This window comes from Hoplias malabaricus, chromosome X2 (genome assembly GCF_029633855.1).
Source record: "Hoplias malabaricus isolate fHopMal1 chromosome X2, fHopMal1.hap1, whole genome shotgun sequence".
Classification (NCBI taxonomy): Eukaryota; Metazoa; Chordata; class Actinopteri; order Characiformes; family Erythrinidae; genus Hoplias; species Hoplias malabaricus.
Window position 1 is genome coordinate 23,007,809 of NC_089819.1, and position 8,785 is coordinate 23,016,593.

General features: G+C 42.6%; 1 long non-coding RNA gene across 1 annotated transcript; it reads right to left on the reverse strand.

Annotated features, from left to right (window-relative positions):
* Positions 1–362: 362 nt before the first annotated feature.
* LOC136676231 (uncharacterized) lies at positions 363–2,171 on the reverse strand. Its single transcript, XR_010796265.1, has 3 exons — positions 2,105–2,171; positions 1,373–1,419; positions 363–453 (listed from the first exon to the last, which is right to left on the reverse strand). It is a non-coding gene; the product is annotated as an uncharacterized lncRNA (long non-coding RNA).
* Positions 2,172–8,785: the final 6,614 nt, after the last annotated feature.

The following is an 8,785-nucleotide window of genomic DNA, read 5'->3' on the forward strand; positions in this document are numbered from 1 at the left end:
GAGCACCTTCGCTGAATTCACTCATATTGAGGAGTGTCTACAAATGTGTCGACGTAGGGTTCGTCTTATAGATCTTTCCTGGTCCTGGTCATGTCTACAAATATTCCACAGTTTGATATCACTGCAGCCTGCTGCAACTGTGCTGGCTGTAAACACAAGGCACAGGAAAACAGTAAGTTCATCAGTCGTGTTAATGATGGATGAAGCTCATTTCTGCTTTATGTGGGGGCCAGCAAGTCAGGCACATTTCATTTGTAACCGTAAGGACATAAACATCAATCTGTCTCAAACGCTGCTTAAATGGCTGTGAAACCTTTACAGCTCTGTTAAGAAAAGATATATAACTTCAATATAAAAGGACATTCTATAATAATGTCCAGATGACACGGTTTCCCTTTAGTGGATTTGCTGTCCTTTTTAATGTCCAGTCAAAAGGTAGGAAGCTCGAGGCATCTGAAAGAAAAAAAAAAAAAAAATCGGATTTGTCCACCCTCATCCACCATCCTCCACCCCAAGAAATAAGAGTTTAAAACAATCGTCGTTTTTTTTTTTTAACAGATTCCAAAATCGCCTGGAACAACAACAGATTGAGCCTCATAAAAAGTGGTGTAAAGCCTTTTATTACCTACTGACATTCTGGGCATAATGGAAATATTTTACAATGCTCCCCCATTTATGGACCTCGGCTCGCTGTAAATTATATTATGCAAAAAACATCATCATCAGCAATGGCATTAACAGCCATGGATTAAACAGGTCCCATGCACAGAAGATAGAGTAAGAAATGAAAGAGAGAGAGAGGAAAGAGTGAGAGAGAGATGGTCTCGCTGTACGTACCCTGGAACAAAATTCAATCTGCCACCATATTTAATGCTACATTTTTTATTATCTCATGAGCATATGCTGGAATGGCTACAAATGATGGAGCTAGCTGCTGGGCAGAGTGATCAGCACCGCTTTCCATCTTTATTTTAATAACAGGATTGGGCAAATAGTTTGTGACCTTTGTCAAGGGCTTTGCCGGAGATGAGGGAGCTAGCAGCGGCCATGCTAGCCTCCAGCTATGGCCGTGAATATGCAAAGCTCTCATATTTTTTCTCTCTCTCTCTCTCTCTCTCTCTCATTCTCTCTCTATGGGCTTTCAAAGCAAAAACAGAAAATTGTTTGGAAACGTTCTGCCTCACAGGGTCGACATTGGCAGAGCTGTGTGGAGCTGAGCTCGGCAACATTATTTGATGGCGCTATCTGGGTTTAGCATATGTCAGAATGCGTTTGTGGAAGGGCAATGTCTGCTCCGTGCACTGTTCATAGCCATGTCACTGAGGCCACGCAAGAATGTGGGAGTGAAACTCAGATATCAGCTCCTACTTACATCCCAGGCCTTGGTCCTCCACACGGTTAGCTGCGTTCAGTTAGCTGCTTTTAGGCAAAAAGAAACGAAAAAGGTCAATAACACAAAAAAATAAGAAAGGTTTTTTAAGTTGATCTGTTCTCAAGCATCCCACTTTTCTAAAAGACATTGTAACAATTACCCTAAACGATATTGTTAGAATGTTTGCTAAAAAAAATATGAGGGGGATACCACATGGGACAGCATAAATGCTACAGTGTTAAAAGAAGACAAGGTAGCTGAAATGAGATTTTATCTATCCTTTTATCTATTATAGTATTTACTAATTATTATACTCATTAACAACATTAATAATAAGCAAAAAAAATTATATATTCATATAGCATCAACATACAACAAAAAACAAAACCTATACAAAATCAACCAATCAATCAAATAAACCAAAAGAAAAAACCCACAAACAAATAACCCCTCAAAACACAGTCCTTTGTCTTTGTCCTTCCTTTTTCCTATTATCCTATAGGAGCATGGGCTTAGGTTTGGGTAGATCCTTAATGGAAAAGGAGATAATTAGTCCCACCAGTTTCCACGCATTAAGAACCTCCTTCTGTATATAAGGGTGAAATGAATTCCCCAACTACCATGTTCATAACCCTTTAGCATTAGCATACTAGTATAAAAAACAGGCTTAGCCTAGCACTAGCATTATATTAGCATAATATCAGCATTGTGGCATAAGTAATACATACTCACAATGAGCCTGAAACTTAAAGTTTCTCACAAGGAGGTCTTCCCAGCAGAGAGTACATGTGCCTGTAGGTCAACTCTCTCCTACTCTTACTTGGCTTCCCCTATTTATACCCCTAGACATGTTAACCTCCCTCCTGCCCCCTAGAGGATAGGAGAAGGTATACCATAGTTAGTGACCAGGTTGGTTACATACCCCTCCCCCCAAGAGTCGACCCGGCCTGACCATAGTACCGCTTGAGGTGTTCTATATGGACGGTGTCGACCTGTTTGGGATTATTAAGGTAAGTTACATGGTAGTTTACTGGATTGAGTTGTTTTATGATTTTGGCTGGACCTTTCCATTTTTCTGCTAGTTTGGCTGAAAACCCAGAACTGGCTCGAGATAAAGGATGGGACCTCACCCAGACCAGATCATCCTCACTGAACTCCTCTTTCTTATGGCGACGGTTGTAATATTTGGCCTGTTTATTCTGAGCTCGTTCCATGTTCGCCCGTACTTGCTGAAACAGTTTTTGTTGCCTTTGGATGACTTTGTAGGCGGCCTGTTCAGGGTCAGGTGGCTGACTCAAAAGTCTTTCCAATGGTCCCTTGAGCTTCCTCCCTAATGCCACCTCAGCTGGAGTGAACCCAGTGCTCTCCTGCCATGCAGTATTAATAGCAAACCGAAACTCAGGGAGCCACTGGTCCCATCGTCGGTGCTTATCCCGTACAAAGGATGCGAGCATGGTTTTGAGGGTCCGATTGACTCGCTCAGTCAGGTTGGTTTGGGGGTGATAGGCTGTGGTGAGTTTCTGCACTACGCCCCATTGCTGACAGGTGGTATGGAGCAGGTGGGAGGTGAATTGAGCTCCTTGATCGGACACCAGATAGGCAGGTGTACCCCACCGGGTGAAGATCTCATCACTCAAGATTCGGGCGATTTGGGGTGCCTTAGCAACTCGGATAGGGAACAATTCAACCCATTTGCTACAGTAGTCCACCACAACCAAGAGGTGTTCATTCTGCCATAGCCTCTTGGGTAGATGGCCCATGAGATCTACACCCAACATATATCCCAGCTCGACGACAGGAGTGGACTGTAACAATCCGCTAAGCTTGGAGATGCGTGGTTTGTACTTTTGTCAAATCTCGCAACCACGACAATAGGCCCATACCTCCTTCCGAATGGAAGGCCAATATGCTACCTCTAATAGCCGTAGAAGTGTCTTTAGTTGCCCCAAATGTCCACCCAATGGGTTGTCATGGGCGTATTGAAGAAAAGCTCTCCTGAACTTGTTTGGGACCACCACTTGCCAGGTTTGACCCTGATGTTGCTTGGGCACCTCCCTGAATAAAACACCATTCTTAAATACAAAACGGATCCGGTTTTGCCTCCCCTGTGGGTTTTTTGCCTCGTCTCGTAGTGGCTGGAGAGAATCATCTGTTTCTTGTTCCCTAGTGAGGTCTGTCCAATCTACTGGCAAGTCTTCCACCTCTGCTCCAGCTACCTGGTAAGTGGCTACCATCCCCTCCACCTGACTAGTGTGGATGCGAGGGAGGGTATCTGGTACCATGTTGCACCTTCCTTTTCGGTAGCGGACAGTAAAGTCAAAACCTTGCAGACGTATGGCCCACCGGGCCAATCTTGATGATGGTTTAGGGTGGTTAAAAACCCAAGTGAGTGCGGCATGGTCGGTGATCACTTGGAAGTGTCGTCCCTCTAGGTACACCCTCCATTTTTCAACGGCCCACACCACTGCCAGGCATTCCTTCTCTGCAGTGGAGTAATGTTTTTCAGCCCCTCGCAGGAGTCTTGAGGCATAAGCAATGACATGCTCTTGCTCATCTGTCTTGAGAGAGTACAGCACCAAGTCCCTCCTCACTTGCATCCGTCTGAATTTGGAAGGATTTACTGAAGTCTGGGGAGATCAGGACTGGGGCAGTGATCAAGGCTTGCCTGATGTCCTCAAAAGCTCTTGAGCATTCTTCCGTCCATATCCAGGTAGCATTCTTCTTCTTCAGGGCATTCAGGGCGGCCGCTCTTTCAGCGAAACATGGAATGAACCGGTGGTACCACCCTGCCCTCTGGCGGTGGAGGTGGAGGGGGTAGTGGCCAGTCAGGTGCTTCTTCTTGGCCAACCGAACTCCTATCATCTTCCTCTTCCTCAGATGCAATGTACAGGTCACTCAAGGTATCAATGATCTCACTGAGTGCATCCCGACGTGTGACAAATGGTCCAGCTGTGAAATCTAGTGGGGGTGAGGCTCCAACCTTCATCTCTAACCATTGGACAGTTGTAACACAAGACACAGTTATGAACACAAATAGCAATAACAGCTAGAATCCCGAAGGTCCCTGTTCGGGCGCCACTATGTAACAATTACCCTAAACGATATTGTTAGAATGTTTGCTTCAAAAAATATGAGGGGGATACCACATGGGACAGCATAAATGCTACAGTGTTAAAATAAGACAAGGTAGCTGAAATGAGACCTTTTATCTATTATAGTATTTACTAATTATTATACTCATTAACAACATTAACTATAAGCAAAAAAAATTATATATTCATATAGCATCAACATACAACAAAAAACAAAACCTATACAAAACCAACCAATCAATCAAATAAACCAAAAGAAAAAACCCACAAACAAATAACCCCTCAAAACACAGTCCTTTGTCTTTGTCCTTCCTTTTTCCTTTTATCTATTATCCTATAGGAGCATGGGCTTAGGTTTGGGTAGATCCTTAACGGAAAAGGAGATAATTAGTCCCACCAGTTGTAATGTAGTCCAGAAAAGATGAGCAGCAGGTGGAAGATAGACTTGAAGGAACTTGGGAAAACCTCCAAGCAGTTCATCAATTCCCAGCCATCCACGCATTAAGAACCTCCTTCTGTATAAAAGGGTGAAATGAATTCCCCAACTACCATGTTCATAACCCTTTAGCATTAGCATACTAGTATAAAAAACAGGCTTAGCCTAGCACTAGCATTAGCATTAAATTAGCATATGCATATGATATCAGCATTGTGGCATAAGTAATACATACTCACAATGAGCCTGAAACTTAAAGTTTCTCACAAGGAGGTCTTCCAAGCAGAGCGTACATGTGCCTGTAGGTCAACTCTCTCTTACTCTTACTTGGCTTCGTCTATTTATACCCCTAGACATGTTAACCTCCCTCCTGCCCCCTAGAGGATAGGAGGAGGTATACCATAGTTAGTGACCAGGTTGGTTACAACATGTTTATTCATGCTCAGATTCTACAGAGTAAAAATGTTAGTGGTGCAGAAGTTTTGAATACATCTGAGGGTAATATAAAAGCAGCAAATATATTACAAAATCCCAGACAGCGAGCATATATCAGTCCACCGGCATATAAAGGCTGGCACACCACTGACTGTAGACCACTGCTGTTCCACCATGGGACCACTCAGATTACTGTCCTGTACAGGATATAACTCATTTATAATCTCCTCAAACAGATTTTACACTCACAGAGACTTTTATTGTGAAAAACAAACTAATACAAATATTACCAACAACTCTGAGAGATATAATAATGAGTAAAAGCCTGATATAAAATGATTAAATGCTAAAAATGTTGACACTGTGCTGGATTAAAGTTATTTTCTAATCTTATTTATAAAGAATAACAAAAAAACATAATGAAGGAAAAAAATGTAAATTGAACTGTGAATGGTGCTAAAATGTGCCATTTTGTCTAAAATTCTGTTAATTCATCAGTCGTCTGCCCAGAAAACGCCTTGTAAAACACTAGTGGACCTCCAACTTTGCCCTCAGTCACCAACAGTGGTCCGCCATCTCCTTGCTATCAGGGAAGTGAGGTGCAATTTAGTGTACAAAGCAAACACTTTCAGCGTAATTAATCTAACTAGATAGCATCAGCTAGCATTAGCAGCTACATGATAAACAGTCAAGGTTCACAGTAAAGAGTAAGTTTTTTTGTTAACACAGATATGTAGATTGTAAAATTGCTGTGGAAAAGTATTTATCAGTAGATTTTTACACTTACTACACATTACAATTTGATAATAACTGGGCCTTTCTTAAAAATGCTTTAAAATTGCTTTCGTTTCTATTTTTACAAGATAGGCAGGTAGTTTCAAATGTGTAGTGACATTGACATTAACATTTATATCACTTAAAACATCACTAAAAGTGAGCAGAAAGTGTCACAAAGTGTCCACAAGTTTCCTCCCACAGTTTAAAAGCACATTGGTAGGTGGATTGGCAACACAAAAGTGTCCATATAAGTGTGAGTGTGTGTTGCCCCATGATGGACTGTTCCCACCTTGCACCCAGTTATTCCAGAAAAGCTCCAGATACATAATGACCAAATGAACAGACAATTAACAATCAGTTAACCTCTATTAGTTCCCTTTTACTTCTGTTCTGTTAGTTGTTGTGCGCTCCGGCATCGACAAGTGTGGGATGTGTTCCCCTGTATTAGTCTTGGTTCCTTCCAAGGTTTCTTCCTCGTGTGCTGAGGGAGTTTTTTCTTTCCACTGTGTCTCTTGGCTTGCTCATAGAATGCTTGGATCCAGATCTCAGTAAAGCTGTTTGTGATGACTTTATGTTGTGAAAAGCACTATATAAATAAAATTTGACTGACTGATTGATAAACTGTGGCATGTGGTTTTGCAAAAGGTGTGGAAAATCTCAACATTTCAGTTGTGGCTTGGGCCATTTTAAAATTTCGTAGTGTAAATAAGTTTGACATATTTGCACACACATTTTTGGACAGAGATTAATGATATTATTCATTCATTCATTCATTCATTCATTCATTCATTCATTATCTGTAACCCTTATCCAGTTCAGGGTCACAGTGGGTCCAGAGCCTACCTGGAATCATTGGGCGCAATGCGGGAATACACCCTGGAGGGGGCGCCAGTCCTTCACAGGGCAACACAGACGCACACACACACAATCACTCACACCCACAGACACTTTTGAGTTGCCAATCCACCTACCTACGTGTGTTTTTGGACTGTGGGAGAAAACCGGAGCACCTGGAGGAAACCCACGCAGACACAGGGAGAACACACCACACTCCTCACAGACAGTCACCCGGAGGAAACCCACACAGACACAGGGAGAACACAACACAATCCTCACAGAAGGTATTTGCTTTTAAATTACATTTATCAATCAACACTTGCATAGGTATTAGATAAAAAAAATGAAATAAGTATATATATTTATTATACTTTTTAACGCGTAAGATGATCATCCAAGCAGTGGGCCTTCCCTTTCTACTTCCAAAGGAATCAAAGAGTTGCCTGTTGCACTGTGGGCTGTTAAAGTAAACACAGGGATATATTTAAAAGCTTAATGACTTAAGTCATGGAGAAAGAAAAATCCAGGCCAGGGGCATTTCAGGACTACTTTTTTGAGAACCACTGAAGCAGGAGGAGGACGACCTGACGGACATCTCCCCCCTACTTGATCCTTCTTGGCAGGATCATGGCACATGATTACGCAGGGATCAGCATGATCGGCTGTCACTGATTTGATGACATCTGTCTGCAGATATGAATCACTCCACAGTACAATAAATGAAGAAACCCCACACTTTGACTCATCTTATTTCCGAAGGTACATACTCGCCATCTGTTGCAAGAGCAGCTCAGCCATTGTTATTAAGGGATGAGTCCTACGCTCATATGTTTAAAGATTCTCTCAGAGGAGGAGAGGGGAGCTAAGGTCAGCTCCACAATCAGGCCAATGTGTTCTTCCAAATAAAAAGAAAAATGTTGATATGAACAGTTTATGTACAAAAGCTTCATCTGCCAGGATTCAGAAAAACAGATTTTGATGGTAGGGATTTTTGACAGTGTTGATATAGCAGCTAATCATTCAAATACAATAATAATAATAATAATAATAATAATACAAATTTGACTTAAATTTACTGGATGGTTAATACAATGGTTTCAACCAAAAAGTGTTATTCATACAGACACATATATGTGTGTGTGTATGTTTGGACTGTGGGAGGAAACCGGAGCACCTGAAGGAAACCCACACAGACACAGGGAGAACACACCACACTCCTCACAGACAGTCACCCGGAGGAAACCCACACAGACACAAGGAGAACACACCACACTCCTCACAGACAGTCACCCGGAGGAAACCCACGCAGACACAGAGAGAACACACCACACTCCTCACAGACAGTCACCCGGAGGAAACCCACGCAGACACAGAGAGAACACACCACACTCCTCACAGACAGTCACCCGGAGGAAACCCATGCAGACACAGAGAGTGTGAGAGGCACACAGACTCCTCCGAGTGACTGTCTGTGAGGAGTTGGTGTGTTCTCCCTGTGTCCGCGTGGGTTTCCTTGGGGTGCTCCGGTTTCCTCCCACCGTCCAAAAACACACATTGGTAGGTGGACTTGCAACTCAAAAAGTGTTCACAGGTGTGAGTGTGTCAGTGAATGTGTGTGTCTGTGTGTTGCCCTGTGAAGGACTGGCGCTCTCTCTGGGGTGTGTTCCTGCCTTGCTCCCAGTGATTCTGGGTAGGGTCCGGACCCTGAACTTAACAAATGGTTACAGAGAATGAATGAATGAACGAATGAACTCTTATATTTGCCCCTAAAGAAAGCTGCTTAAACATTTGCTTTAAAGTCTTAGTTATAATTAATGGGGTTCTTTTACGGAGCCG